The 14795-nt window shown below is 40.5% G+C and overlaps 1 pseudogene; it reads right to left on the bottom strand.

The window, feature by feature from the left end:
• Positions 1 to 14795, bottom strand: part of LOC131252636 (uncharacterized) — a 61282-nt pseudogene that overhangs the window by 6208 nt on the left and 40279 nt on the right.

The following is a 14795-nucleotide window of genomic DNA, read 5'->3' as shown; positions in this document are numbered from 1 at the left end:
TCGTTAAAACTTTTTGTATGATCAATCTAAGCTGTCATTTTCTTGGCCATTTGTTGAATGGTTATAATCACACAATCAAAAGTGTTTCTTATGAATTATGGTTAATCAATGGATAGTCCATATGATTGACTACTAGATCAATGATAAGACCTTTTCCATTACAACCATGCTAGACATTCCATTTTTCTAGGTATGGTCGGATGGATAGAACCACTTGATTAAAGTAATTTTTTAGAGTTATCACCAGCCGAACCATGCCGAACTCTGCCCAGCTCAGCTCAGCTCGGCTTGTTCAGCCAATGGGCTTGGCTCAAGTTTGGCTCGGCTTAATCATCGAGCTGACTTGCTCAGCTCGGCTTGATTTGGTAATCAAATCAAGCCGAACTCGAGCCAGGTTCAAGCCGACTCACTAGGTCGAGTCACTGACTTGGTTCATATTTTACTAGGGGATTTTGGGGTATTTAGATTTTTATTTTTATTTTTTGCGAGAGGGGGGGGGGGGGGGGGTGGGGGGGGCCCACAAACAAGTTGGGTGTGCCATGTGCAGGTCGGGTTGGTGTGGAGGAGAGGGAGAGAATAATATAGGAGAGAGAGAGAGAAGGGAAATTGAGAGAGGAAGATGAGATTCAAAGAATGGGAGAGGAGAGAAAGAGAGGAGGGCACTCGGTCGGCTGTGTAGGGTAAACGGGAGGGAGAGGATGTGAGGAGGGAGCTCTCCGCTCGGTCGGAACTCTAGTAGGGTTGCAAACTTAGAAGTTGGGATTTTATTTATTTATTTATTTGTATTTATACTATATTCATACTCGTTTGAGCTGCACCGAGCCAAGGTTCAAGCCAAACCAAACCGAGTTGGCATACAGTTCAGACTCGACTTGATTTTGAAATGAGCTAGGATTTCCGGCTCGACCTAGCTCGAATAGACTATTCTAGCTAAACCAAATCGAGTTAAATCAGGCCAAATCGAGCAAGCTAACCGAGCTAGCTTGGTTTGTGTTAAGCTCTAGTTAAAGATAGTACCCACATGATGGATTGTCCAAATCCGTGATCAAACTTGTTTTGACATAATTAATAAGACCATCCATTTTCCAACCATTGATCAAATTCGCAAAATCACCCGATCAAAGTCGTTCTTAATTAGATATGTAATTTTGATATAATCAATCTCGACAATCCAATTTCTTGACCATTGATCAAATATTTATGATTACCTAATCATAGTGGTTCTTGAGATTATGGTCAATGAAATGTGACACTTACATCATAGATGATTTAAATTAATTGTTAGACCTTTTTTTGTATAATCAATCTAGACCGTCCATTTTCCTAGCCATTCATATAAATAAATTTTGATAGAAACTTACATTGTTGAAAATACATTGAAAATGGAATAGGGTTTCCTTCCGTTTCCCTTCCATTTTCCTGATTTTTGGATTACAAGGGCTTAACCTAAGTCCCTGTTTGGATGGGTGGAATTCAAAAATTAGATTTGAATTTAAAAAAAAAAATATTACATTTGGGGAAAACCGTGGATTAAAAAATTTGTGGAAAAGAATCAGAAAAAGGATGTTTTGTGTTTTACTTTCCATAATGTTTAGAAAAATATAGAACAAAAAATAGTCAAAAAGTAAAATCTCACTATGAAAGTGTTTGTTACCTTCTCACAAGTTACTTTATTGTCAAAACAGGAGAAAAACTTTACATTTGTAGAAAATGCATTCTTTTTCTATTATTGCTTTTAAAATTTCATCAATCCAAATAAATCTTAAAACCGATATGACTCACCTACATGAGGAAAAGTTAGTATAAATGATTTTTAATTATATGTAATTGAGATTAGAAAATCAATCAAACAAGATAAGAGAAATAAATGCACCAAAACCATAGAGTTCATATGAAAAGAAACGAATCAGAAAAATGTAAATTAAGAAAAATACATTTTTGTACAAGCAATGGAAACAAAATTCATACAAGAAGTCATAATGCAATTGCTTTTGCATCATCAAAATTCCAACACCCGAAAATAAGAGGACTCTTGGCCTGCACTGGATTTGTTATTAAAAAAGCGGGCCCACCACAAAGGTTGATTTACTGGTCAGGTGGGCCACACGTTGACAGTGAATCAGACCTTCAAGTGGACCTGCCTTATGAGTGGACGAGATTATTTTTGTGACAGGCGATCTTCAAGGTATGGGATATAAACATGGTTTCAAAACTCCTGAGTCAAGTCATGACTCGCCCGAGTCAGGGAATAACTCGTCCGAGTTGACCTGAGTCGGGCTAATTTCCACTACTACTCGCCATATCCGAGTGGCATCCCACTCGGATGAGTGGGCAATCCATGTATGTGGCCTAGAAAGAGAATCCCTTTGATTTGATTGACCTATCTATTAACATTCCATCACAATGTGGGGCCCACATTTTGAATGATGCCAAATCCATTTGTACCATACATGTTGGCATTGGCACACCTATTGCATGTGAAGATCTCATGCAATGCATCATAGAAGAAATGTAATCAAATAAAAGGAAATGCAAATATCTAATCTTCCAAATCTATTAAATGAAAACAAAACATACCTCAAATGCATCTGAGTATTCTCAATTCAACAGATTATGTACTAAACATATCAAGATTTGGTACCCAATAAAAAAAAAAGAAAAAAAAGAAATGAAAAGAAAGAATCTGTTAATTGTAGAGAATACCTTTGATTGGAAAGACTGTTTTGGCTCTGATGATCACAGGTTCATATACATAGATAGATAGATACTGTAATACGCACTCATACATGTTATAACTTGGGTTACAGGAATTACCTGCGAGACACTAAGGTTTGTGGGGTCCAGGTGATGTATTTGTTATATCCACTCCATCCATCGGTTGTGTCAACTCATTTTGTGAGGTGGTGTCAAAAATCAGGCAGACCCAAAATTCAAGTGGAACACACCAAAATAAACAGTGTAGATTGAATGCCTACCATCGAAACCTTTGGTGTGCCACATAAGATTTAGATTAAGCTGATATTTATTTTTTCACTTCATACCAGTGGGAATCACCTTATGAACGGGTTAGATTGCATATAAACATCACCCTGGGCACTAGAAAGGGTTCAGTGGTGGGTGTTTTTATTTCTCCTATTACTGTTGTGTGGCCCGCTTGTATTTGAGATCTAGCTTAATTTTTTGGTTCATGTCATATAATGATGTGGCGAGATGGATGAACGGATTGGATTTAATACAAATATCACCGTAGGCCCCACAGAGATTAGGGTCACAAGGAAATGGCATCCATCATGTGTTGTAAGTCGTTTCCGTGTTTGATTATGTTACGACTCGTATTTTACGCAAACAGCTGTTTCTAAGAAGTACTTTCGCTTGAGTTCGCTTTTGGAAGTGCACTCGCCTCACACGTGGAAAGAAGGCATACGTGTGTACCATCCGATCCACTCTTCAGAAATGCTCTCTATTGAGATGCCATCTAGCAAAACTTGGGCCAATTCTAATGGTCATGTGGGCCGTTTGTTTGAACAGTGGATCGATTTTTATTAACCGTCCATGTGTTTCATGAACCTTTGGCAAACCTTCAAATCTTAATGACTGATTCTTGACATGTGGAATATAAGAAATTGGATTCATCTGATGAACAGTTCGGATTTCACAAAAACCTGCCTTATTTTCACTTGTGGTGCGTGGTTAAAGTGCACTCGAGTTTTTATTACCTATATAATCAGGAGCCCTATACCAATAAGGATTACAATAATATCATTTTAACCGGATTGCGTCCTACCCTCGCCCGGACATTAATCCGTCCGGGCAGGGCTCTGTAGGGCCCAACGTGATGTAATAGTTTTATCCACTCCGTTCATCGTTTTTATCAGATCATTTTAAAGTATAATGTTAAAACTGAGGCAGGTCCACAGCTCCAGTGGACCACACCAAAAGAATTTGCAGTGATAATGACACCCACCGTCGAAACCTTTATAAGGGCCACCGTAATGTTTTTTTCCACTGATGGGTCACTTGCATGAAACATCCGGGTAGTACAAGCCCTTAGCCATGTTATAAAGATCACCTGGGACAATATCGAGGATGGTCCATTCATCATATGGGCCACACTGTAGAACAGAAACGAACAACCACTTATCTTATCTAAAAGATATGTGGCCCACCTGATGAGTGGATTGGCCTGAATTATGATCTAAGGTGAGATTTATGGGTAGATGAACTTTTGGACGGGTTGTATGTCATGCACACATGAGAAGTAATAAACTGTGTGGTTGTTGGACCGTAACTTAGCGGTCCAACTGCTGCAGGTGACACCTCCTCTTATTTAAATTGCCACAGTTTATTCCAAAAATGCCCTTTTTTTTTTTGGGCACATTACCTGAAATGACCTGGAAAAACAGATGGACGGTGTGGATATACAACGTACACATCAAGATGGGCCCCACCGTAACAGCCCCACCGATCGGGTGATACCTCGACCTGATCGAATCGGCCATAAGAAGAAAAAGAGGCTGGCCAATTGCCTATATTCAACGAGTAAAGCATCCTAGTATTTAGGTGAGGATTTGTTGGGGACTCATCACACACGTTCAAACATATGTGGGGCCCACTGTGATGTTTATGCCATCCAACCCGTCCATTAGATGACCACATTAGGCGTAGATCCGACAATCGTGACTGTCCTTAACAAAGGCGGACCGCACCAATGGGAAGAATGGGGAAAATCGGGGAGGGTGATCTGGACCATAGAAACGTCTAGATGTAATGCGGGGTCCACCGTGTTGTTTATATATCATCCAACCCATTCATCAGGTGTGCCCCATCAAGATGAAAAGACCCAAAAAAATTCAGGCCAATAAAAAATTAGGGTGGGCCACACAACGTAAGTATATGAGTTTTAGGCGTAATTGTACTCCGTGTGGTGTATCCAATCTGAGTTTTGGATCGGGATGATAATCTTAGGACATACATTGAACATGATCAGACGCTCCAGATGCACAGTTTGGATTTCACATACACATCATGGGTGGGCCACACGCAGCTTCGAACATGTATGATCAATCCAAGGGTTAATTCATGGTGGGCCCACCTGGTAACTTGCCCAGATCTTGCACAAACCGCCAAGGTTGGCACGTGTGACTCAAATTGCTAATTCGAGCATTTATCTCTCCCTACACGTGCGTTGCACGTGGCAATAGTCATCTGTAAATAGAGAAGGAGGGAGACGGATTGGCTACACCCCCTGACACCAGCCCCGTGGCTGTTGGTCGGTGATCTGTGGGTCCCACCACGATGTATGTGTTTCATCCATTCCATTCATACATTTTTACAGATCGTTTTAAGGCTTGATACAAAAAATGATAGAGATATAAATCTTGGTTGGACCACACCACACGGGAAAAAATAATGATTGGCTATCCACCATTAAAATCCTCCAAGGCCCACTGTACTGTTTATTTTACATCCAATCTGTTATGACCCAGGTGAAGGAAAACAAATATCAGCTTGATCAAAAACTTTTATGGCCCCCCAAAATGATTTTAATGGTCAACGTTCATTCAACACTGTTTCCTGTAACGTGGTCCACTTGAGATAGAGATATACCTCAACTTTTTTCTTTCATACAATAAAATGATCTGTAAAAATAGATGGACGGCATGGATGAAAAACATACATCATGGTGGGGCCCACAAAGCACGGACCAGTGGCTGGTGGTCGGTGCTTTGTGGGCCCCATCATGATGTATGTTTTTCATCCATGCCGTCCATCTATTTTTACAGATCATTTTAAGGTATCAATCCAAAAATGAGATATATCCAAATCTCAAGTGGACCACATTACAGGAAACAGTGTTGAATGAGGTCGACCAGTAAAAACATTTTGGGGGCCATAAAAGTTTTGGATCAAGCTCATCTTTGTTTTTTCTCTTCATCTGGGCCTGTATGACTTAATCAACAGATTGGATTTCAAATAAACAGCATAGTGGGCCTTAGGAGGATTTTAATGGTGGATATCCTATCAATATTGTTTTCATGTGTTGTAGTCCACCTGAGATTTATATCCCTCTCATTTTTTAACCACGCCATAAAATGATATGTAAAAATGGATGAACAGAATGGATGAAACAAATACATCATGGTGGGGCCCACAGAGCACCGACCATCAGCCACGGAGCTGGTGGCTGGGGGAGTAGCCAATCCGTTTCCTCGCACGACACGTACCTACAGCAACTGACAGCAGCTATATAGCTGCTGTGAGGTACACCAGCCAATTCGCTTCCTTTCATCTCCACTGTACATGTGTAGGGGATGTATTGAAGAACCATGTAACAGATCGTCCAGAAAAGAACTCGCAATCTCTATAAAATGAGAGAGAGAGAGAGAGAGAGAGAGAGAGAGAGAGAGAGAGAGAATGGAGTAGGCATTTCTTACCTCGGGCTTCAGAGATTGTGGGATTTTATCCTTCTGAAAGGCCACCGAAGCTTTACAGAGAAGGGCTGATGAGATGAGTGAGAGAGAGAGAGGAGAAAACGAAAGAAAACAAGATACTACTTTAAAAGAGAAGCTTCTGTACTTGAAGAGCCCCACCCTTTTTTATATAAGGAAAAAGGCATAAATGTAAACACCTACTCATATTGCCATTACCTCTCGATATCTATGGACGTTTTTAAAGAATCTTGATGAAATACCTCGTTTTAGTAATTAGTTGTATCTGCGTGTGGGGCCCACCTTTATGTATGAACTTGATTGCGTAGTGAGTCTGTGAGGCCCACCGTTATGTATGTTTTCATCCATGCCGTCCATCCATTTTGCTGGCTAATTTCATGGCATGTGCCCCAAATTGAAGTATACCCAAAGCTCAGGCGGACCACAACACAAAAACGGTAGGAATAAGATGTCCACAATTGAAACCTTCTTAGGGCCGACGATAATATTTATTTGCCATCTAACCTGTTTATAATGTCACACGGACCTAGATGAATAGAAAACATAAATATCAACTTGATCTGAAACTTCTATACCCGAAGAAGGTTTCAATGACAGGCATTAAAGCCCCTCTTTCCTCTGGTATAGTCCAGTTGGGCTTTGAATTTTAGGGTCATTACCTATAAATGAGCTGAAAAAACAGATGGGAGGGGGTAAAATAGATACATGGAGCCCTAAGTCATCACACCATTACACCATGTAGCCAGGTGGTATTGGGTCACCATGTAATCTGTCCATTTATGTATAAATAATATCCAACTCCTCTAACACAGTTCTGACACCATAAATATTGGATGTAACTTTTATGAAAGAATTCTTGTAACCCTAAGACGTTTTCCATGTAAAATTCAAATTGTTCTTGTTTAGACTTAGGGGCTGTTTGGCACCGTGGATTCCCCTGGTTGTTTAGCCGCATAAAGTAATAGGGGTTTCAATCCCCTCTTTGAGGGGGTTTCAAATCCACTGTGAGAGCTTGAATTACACCTAAAATTATTTCAATAGTTGCAGGTGTAACATGTGTGTCACTATAAAATATCATTCTATTGGGCACATGACTCACTAATGATGATCAGCACTATCCAAACATTATTCATGTAAATCAGAACCGACCAAACATTGTCCAGCACCGTCCAAACATTGTCCATGTAAATTAACAATTAAAAATCGCCAGTTAGTCACTCAGACATGATCTTGTGCTCGTGGCCCATCCGAGACTTGGAATTTCATCATTTTCAAGCAAAGCATATATTTCAGCGGGTTTATCACAACCATTGTGTCAAAAAATTACATGTCTCACTGATTAGAAATATCAAAGTTGATTTAATAATTAAATTTAAACCCATGTAACCATACCATGCATAAGTACTTTTGGATTAAAGTTGATTCACACTATAGGGTGCCAAACACATGGGGAGAATTTCAAATCGAGGGGGTTTCGAATAATGGGGGTTCTGAATGAGGGGGTTCCAAATCCACGCTCCCAAACTGGCCCTTAGATTCAATATGCTTCTACGTAAGGAAAGATTGATACCCCGTAAGGATAAGGCAACCATACACATGCACACACATGTAACACGTTAATCTCACCCACACAATTCAAATAGTGGGACCCACCATTTAAAGTTCATAAGTGAAAAGAAGAAAGTGAATGGTTAATGGTCGACAAATGAATGGTGAAGTACAGTCAATGTTCCTAATTCAAGGAAAAATATCCATTTATCAGTGGTTACGATTGTAAAATAATTTATATTTCGAACAAGATCCATCTACATCGAGGACCACTATATGTACGGTTTGGATTGAATTACGCGTATGTATGGTATTTATCGGTAAGCTGCATGCATAAGAGTGGTAATACTCGGGCAGCGCATCATATACTCCAGAGAACAAGTAAACGGAAACGGATTGGCTACTCCCCTGCCATCAGCCAATGGCTGATGGTCGGTGCTCCGTGGGCCCTACCATGATGTATGTGTTTCATCCATGCCGTCCATCTATTTTTATAGATCATTTTATGATACAAGACTAAAAATGAGGTATATCCGAATCTCAATTGGACCACATTACGGGAAAGAGTGTTGAATGAATGTCGACCATTAAAAGCTTTTTGGGGCCATAAAAGTTTTGGATCAAGCTCATTATTGTTTTTTCCCTTCATTTGGGTCTGTATAACCTAATCAACAGATTGGATGTCAAATAAACAGTACAGCGGACCTTAGGAGGGTTTTAATGGTGGATATCCCATCACTATTATCTTCCTGTGGTGTGGTCCACCTGAGATTTATATTCATCTCATTTTTTGTATAAATCCCTAAAATTATATATAAAAATGGATGAAAAACGTACATCATGGTGGGGTCTTCAGAGCACTGACTACTATCCACTGGCACGGGGAGTAGCATTACGTTTCCCAAGAAAACCCGGTAAGAATTGATACTCTGGGCCGGAATTTTAACAACCTCGGAAACGGACGCGGACTCTCCTGTAAAAGGCTTTACTGCGCTCGGATGCTAGTTGGGGTCCACCGTAGTATTTTTTAGAACTTCATCCCGTCCATCCACTTTTACAGGTCATTTTAGGAAATGCGGCTCCCAAGATGAGTTGGATTCAAAACTCAAGTAGGTCATACAGGATGAAAATTTGGGAAAAAAGTTTCCTACCATTGAAACCTTACTGGGATCCACCTTGATGTTCATAGGCTATCTATGAGGTCACTCTCACTTGAATGAAGCGAAAATATAAAATTTTTATCTTGATACATAACTTTTGTGGTTATAAAAATGTTTCAACAGTAGTCATTGAATTCCCTTTGTTCCTTCTCGCATGGCCCACTTGACTTTTTGATCCGGCTCATTTTCAGTTGCATGTCTTCAAATGACCTCATAAAATAATAGATGGACATGGTGGATTCCTAACAAACATTAGGGTGGGTCTCACCAGTCATCCAAACGCGGGAACTCCATGCAAAAGGCTTTAGCTTGAAATCCGCGTCCCTCAAAAAAACATAAAGGGCGTAAATACTAAAAATACATCAATGCTAAAATACCCCCAACTTCAGAAGTAATTACTACTGGTAATTTGTGGGACATAGTCCCTTCAAGATCACTGAAGCTTGTGAATTTGAAGGTTTTTAGGCCATTTTTCATTTTAATATGGTGTGGCCCACCTAATAATTAGATTAGCCTAAGCTTTTGGACATCTTTTTTTTGTACGGTGGAGCAATCATAATGTGGTCCTATACATGCAAATGAGTTTCTCCAAGAAGGGTAATCTTGTCTTTTGGTACAAATCATCCGACTTCTTTAAAATAGAAATACCTGCAATAACAAAGGGGGTAAGTATAATAGTCATAAAGCTGAGGGGGTTACTTGGAATTAAACAAAAACAACTTCCATATGACGAGCAGGATATGCAAACAATCCTCTATGTGGGGGCCTAATTTTTTGTGATCTAGCCGTTGATCTGATGTGCCTGCTGTAGATGGACCATTCTACAAACATTGCCCAGTTTGGAAGATTCAAATTACATAATTTTGGGTTCTTTTTCTGGAGAATGAGAATCAATGATGTGCTTGCCTAAATCGCAACCATCTATTTGCAGGCCAAAAATTCACAAGTTTAAGATTGTTCCAACGAGAAGATTTGTTGGGCATCGTTGGGGCAATTCTAACCTTTCAATCAGTAGCCCGAAAATAGGCAACAGGGGAAATGTGTCAGATTTCAACGGCTGAGATCTGGCAATTTTGATTTTCCAGAACTTGAGTCCCAGGCCTGGTTCAGGAACCAAAATATCAACGGTCTGGATCACTGGAAAATAGGGTGCGGATTAACGGACCGGGTGCATCAGGGCAGTAGATGGGTTTATGGCCCTCGAAGGATATGGTAAGTAATATTGGCGAAAATGGGGGTCGTTAAAAGAGCCCGCGAGCATGCTATTTATGCATGATGCGAGCGACTCATGGCACACATACTTAGAAATGCAGTTACTGCGGCTACGGAGCCAACGCCCACGTTTTTAGGACCAGAATCGTCTAGAACACCGGTTTTGCACAGCGTGTAAAATGTCCAAGTTCTGTGGGTCCCAAAACGTTATATATTTAAATCCACTCCGTCCATCAGATGGGAAACCTTATTTAAACCGTAATTAAAAAATATAAGCTGAAAATATTCTTCAATTTGTACACAAACTGGAAGAATGTGAAATTTCTCGCCCATCTCTATCTTCAAGTGGTGTGGCACGCTTGAGTCCTGTATCATGCTAATTTCCATTCATTCACTACGTCTTCTTGATTTACACCTTATTAACAGGTTTGATGAAAGATACATATCATGATGGCCTCACAGACCAACCTATGGTTAGCATCGCAATCCCATTGTTCCCCTGTGATGTGACCCACCTGATTTTTGGGTGTGGATGACTTTTAGTTCCCGTATCTAGGATCGAGGATAAAACCTGATGGACGGATTAGATTTGACATTTTCATTATGGTGTTTCCCACAGGTGCTTCGGTGTTTTAAGCGCTGCCCAGGACAGGTGTGGCAGAGGATTTTCGATCCAAGTGTGGAGACAGCAAGGACGAGTAAATATCCTGTATGGGGAAAAAATAAAAGACCTTAGCTGGACGCGGATATCCGCATGACTTTCGCAGGAAGTTCCTGCAGTGGGAATCTATGTGGGACCACCGCGATGTTTTTTTGATAAATCCAACACGCCCATCTGTTTTTACCTTATTTTTGGACAAATAACTAAAAATAAGCCGGATCCAGGACTCAAGTAGGCCGCAGTAAAAGAATAGGTGGGTACGGAAATTCTTACAGTTGAAATCTTCCTACGGTCGACAGTGATGCTTATGTGTCATCCATACAGCTCATGGCTTCGTTTCTATTGGGATGAGCTGAAAACAAAAATACTAGCTTAGCCTATTCAAAACTTCTGTAGCCCCATGAATATTTAAACTGTGAACGTTTAATTCTTACATTTTCGGCCACTAAAATGAGCTCACAAAACGGATGGACGGGGTGGATTTATCAAAAACATCACGGTGGGCCCCACATAAGTTCCAAGCGTAGGAACTTCCTAGGAAAGCCTTTTGGCAGGAAATCCGCGTCCCCCTTAACTGCTAAAGCGTGGAGCTGGAAGCTTGATGGCCCCTGATCGGATATTTTGGACCTGGACTCGGTAGTGGCCGATCAGTGTTGTGGCCCCCGCTATGATATATGTGTTTTATCTACTCCGTTCATCCATTTTATCAGCTCATTTTAGGGCATTGAACCAAACATTAGGAAGATATAAATATCAAGTAAACCAAGCCACGGAAACAATGGTGATGGAACGCACACCATTAAAAACTTTCCAAGGGCGACTATAACGTTTATTTATCATCCAACCTGATGATTAAGTCAGATAGAACTTGATTAAAGGAAAACACAAATATCAGGTTGATCCAAAACTTCTGTGGCTCAAAAGTAATTTTTAATGGTGGGCATTCAATCACCATTGTTTCCTGTGGTATGGTCCACTTGACAATTGAATTTGCCTCGTAAAATGACGTGGAAAATGGATGAACGGCATGGATAAAACACATACACCATTGTAGGGCCCACGGAGCTTTTACAGCACTGACCAGTATCCACTTGGTACCGGAGGTGTCACCGCCGAGTCCCAATCCATTTTTAAGAGTTCTCCATTGTAACTGGTTGGACCACTAGTTAGCCTTTTGCATAGGCCATAACTTCCAAGCTATTAAGTGCATCCCTTCCCAGTGAGTGGGTCCCACCATGAATATCTGCTGCCATAAAAGTCAGTCCAATATACTCATCAAGTGCGCCATACCATATAAAACAGTATCCAAACTTGGAATGATGCCGGATACAAGAAACGTATGTGTGTGTGTGTATATATATATATATATGGGACGGTAAGTTCCCGTGTGGTTGAGCTGTGTGGGCTCCACCGTGATGCGTGTCGACCATCAACACCATGCATTTAATGAGTCCCCTCTAAATTATGAGATATCCCAAAAAATCAGCCGTATAAGGAACTCAGGTGGGCCATACCATCTAAAATCATGTAATGACATGCCAAAAACATATAAAAGCACTTGGTGGAGCCCACCTGAGTTTTAAATGCTTCTGAAACTTGGTCTGAACCCTCATCCAAGTGGGAGACACATAATGGATGAGCTGGATTTGCAAACCACATCTCGGTGGGCCCAAAAAATGATTATGAATGTTTCAATGGTGCACGGCCCCTCTCCACTTCTGTATCTGGTGTGGCACATACAAGTCACGGATTGACTTGATTTTTGAAACCTAGGCCCACGATGGAAAGGTGCATCTGACTGATGGGGTAGATGTTCGAAACCCATCACGGTGGGGCCCACACAACTCGACCTCATGTGACGTCCCATCAGCTCGAGCGCATAGTACCTTTTATATATATATATATATATATATATATATATATATATATATATATATATATATATATATATATATATATATATATATATATCAGCTAAAAATGCCACTCTGTCAGACGAGACGACTAAACCAAGAGCACATGGTTGTGACAGGACGCGGATTAGCTACTTACAGGTTGAGTAGCGAGGCTCCTACTGAGGTGACGTTACCAATTAGTGTGGGTCCCACCATAATGTATGTGTTGTATCCACACCGTCCATCCATTTGGAGAGATCATTTTAGGGCATGATCCAAAGAATGAGTCAGATTCAAAGCTCCAATGGATCCCACCACAGAAAACAGTGGAGAGAGTGACGCCCACCTTTAAAAACTTCTAAGGGCCACAAAAATTTTCGATCAAGGTGATATTTGTCTTTTTCCTTTTTTTAATGTCTTTTCTAACATATGAAAGGGTTGGATCTCAAATAAAAATCCCAGTGGACCTTAGGAAGGTTTCAACGGTGGATGCCACTCTCTCTCCACTGTTTTTGTAATGGGGTCCACTAGAGCTTTGTATCTGCCTCATTCTTTGATTCATTCCCTAAAATGCTCTCTCCAAAAGGATGGACGGTAATGGGTCCACTACAGCTTTGTATCTGCCTCATTCTTTGATTCATTCCCTGACATGCTCTCACCAAAAGGATGGACGGTGTGGATACAACACATACATCATAGTGGGACCCACGTAACCCGGTGAGGTCACTTCAGTAGCATTCTCGCTACTCAACCTGTCAGCAGGTGATCGGCAAAATATGAGATTTTTTTTTTTTTTTTGAGTTAGTTTGTTAGTACACACCCGTGTCAGTACACAAACTCCATGTTAGCCACCCCTGCTAGGGATCGATACCAAGACCTCAGGTGTTGAAACGAAGTATCTCCACCCAGTCTGCCAGTAGAGCTATGGATCTGGGTGTAAAATATGAGAAGTTATAACTTGCGTGATGACTTAAAGGAGTACGCTAGATTGAATAACGAGTTGCAGTGATATGCTTACCGATACATAACGGAACGGATTTGACTAGGCTTAGTTAATAATTAGCTGAAGATATTATGATCATGCAAACTTGTCTTAAGATAAAAGTATTATCAACCAAGTCTGTTGAGTAATCGGTTGGCCACAAAAAGATCATGAAGACTCGTTTTAAGTTAGAAGTAGGATCGACCATGTCTGCTAATTGAACATCTAAAGAGGATTGTGGAGATCGATTTATGTTTTAAGTAACTATGGACGCTAGATCGTGGGTGGATCATGCTCACGGGTTTCTTCCTGGACTTTCGTGTGTATTTGTGACTCGAAGATATGCATACCACCTACTGTTTTATCATGGAACCCGGTTCCTAATAACGAACAAGCAATTGTCACCACCCACCCCCTTGCCATAAAACTAGTTGAGTGACAACAGACTACGATTCCCACAAACCTCAATTGTCTCACCTAATGAAACCAGTCGTGCAACAAATGGATTGTCATTCCGAATAATAGTATTACCTACGAGGCTAGTTGTGCAAGGAAACCAACCTTTCGGATAATAAGTAGATGAAAGAATGATTTATTTTATGTAATGATATTAATTAGAATTGATATTATTTTCATGAAATGTATGTGTATTGATTTAATGAACCCTTAAAATATCGAACACACAACTTTATATTACTAGTCTTTTTGCCTATAGTGCGGCATCAAGTTCAAATATACCAAGATGCCAGATTCCGAGACGTAACATGGGGTTGATTTGATTCTAGCTACTTTCCGCAATGGCAAACCCGCTTGTACACTGATGCAGGGATGAATGTGATGAGGTCGATCACCGTCTTCCTCAAAGATAACTACGAGCTTCTCTGGACT

This window comes from Magnolia sinica, chromosome 8 (assembly GCF_029962835.1).
Source record: "Magnolia sinica isolate HGM2019 chromosome 8, MsV1, whole genome shotgun sequence".
Lineage (NCBI taxonomy): Eukaryota > Viridiplantae > Streptophyta > Magnoliopsida > Magnoliales > Magnoliaceae > Magnolia > Magnolia sinica.
The sequence above is the reverse complement of the archived record's forward strand: the minus strand, read 5'-3'. Positions and strand labels throughout refer to the sequence as shown.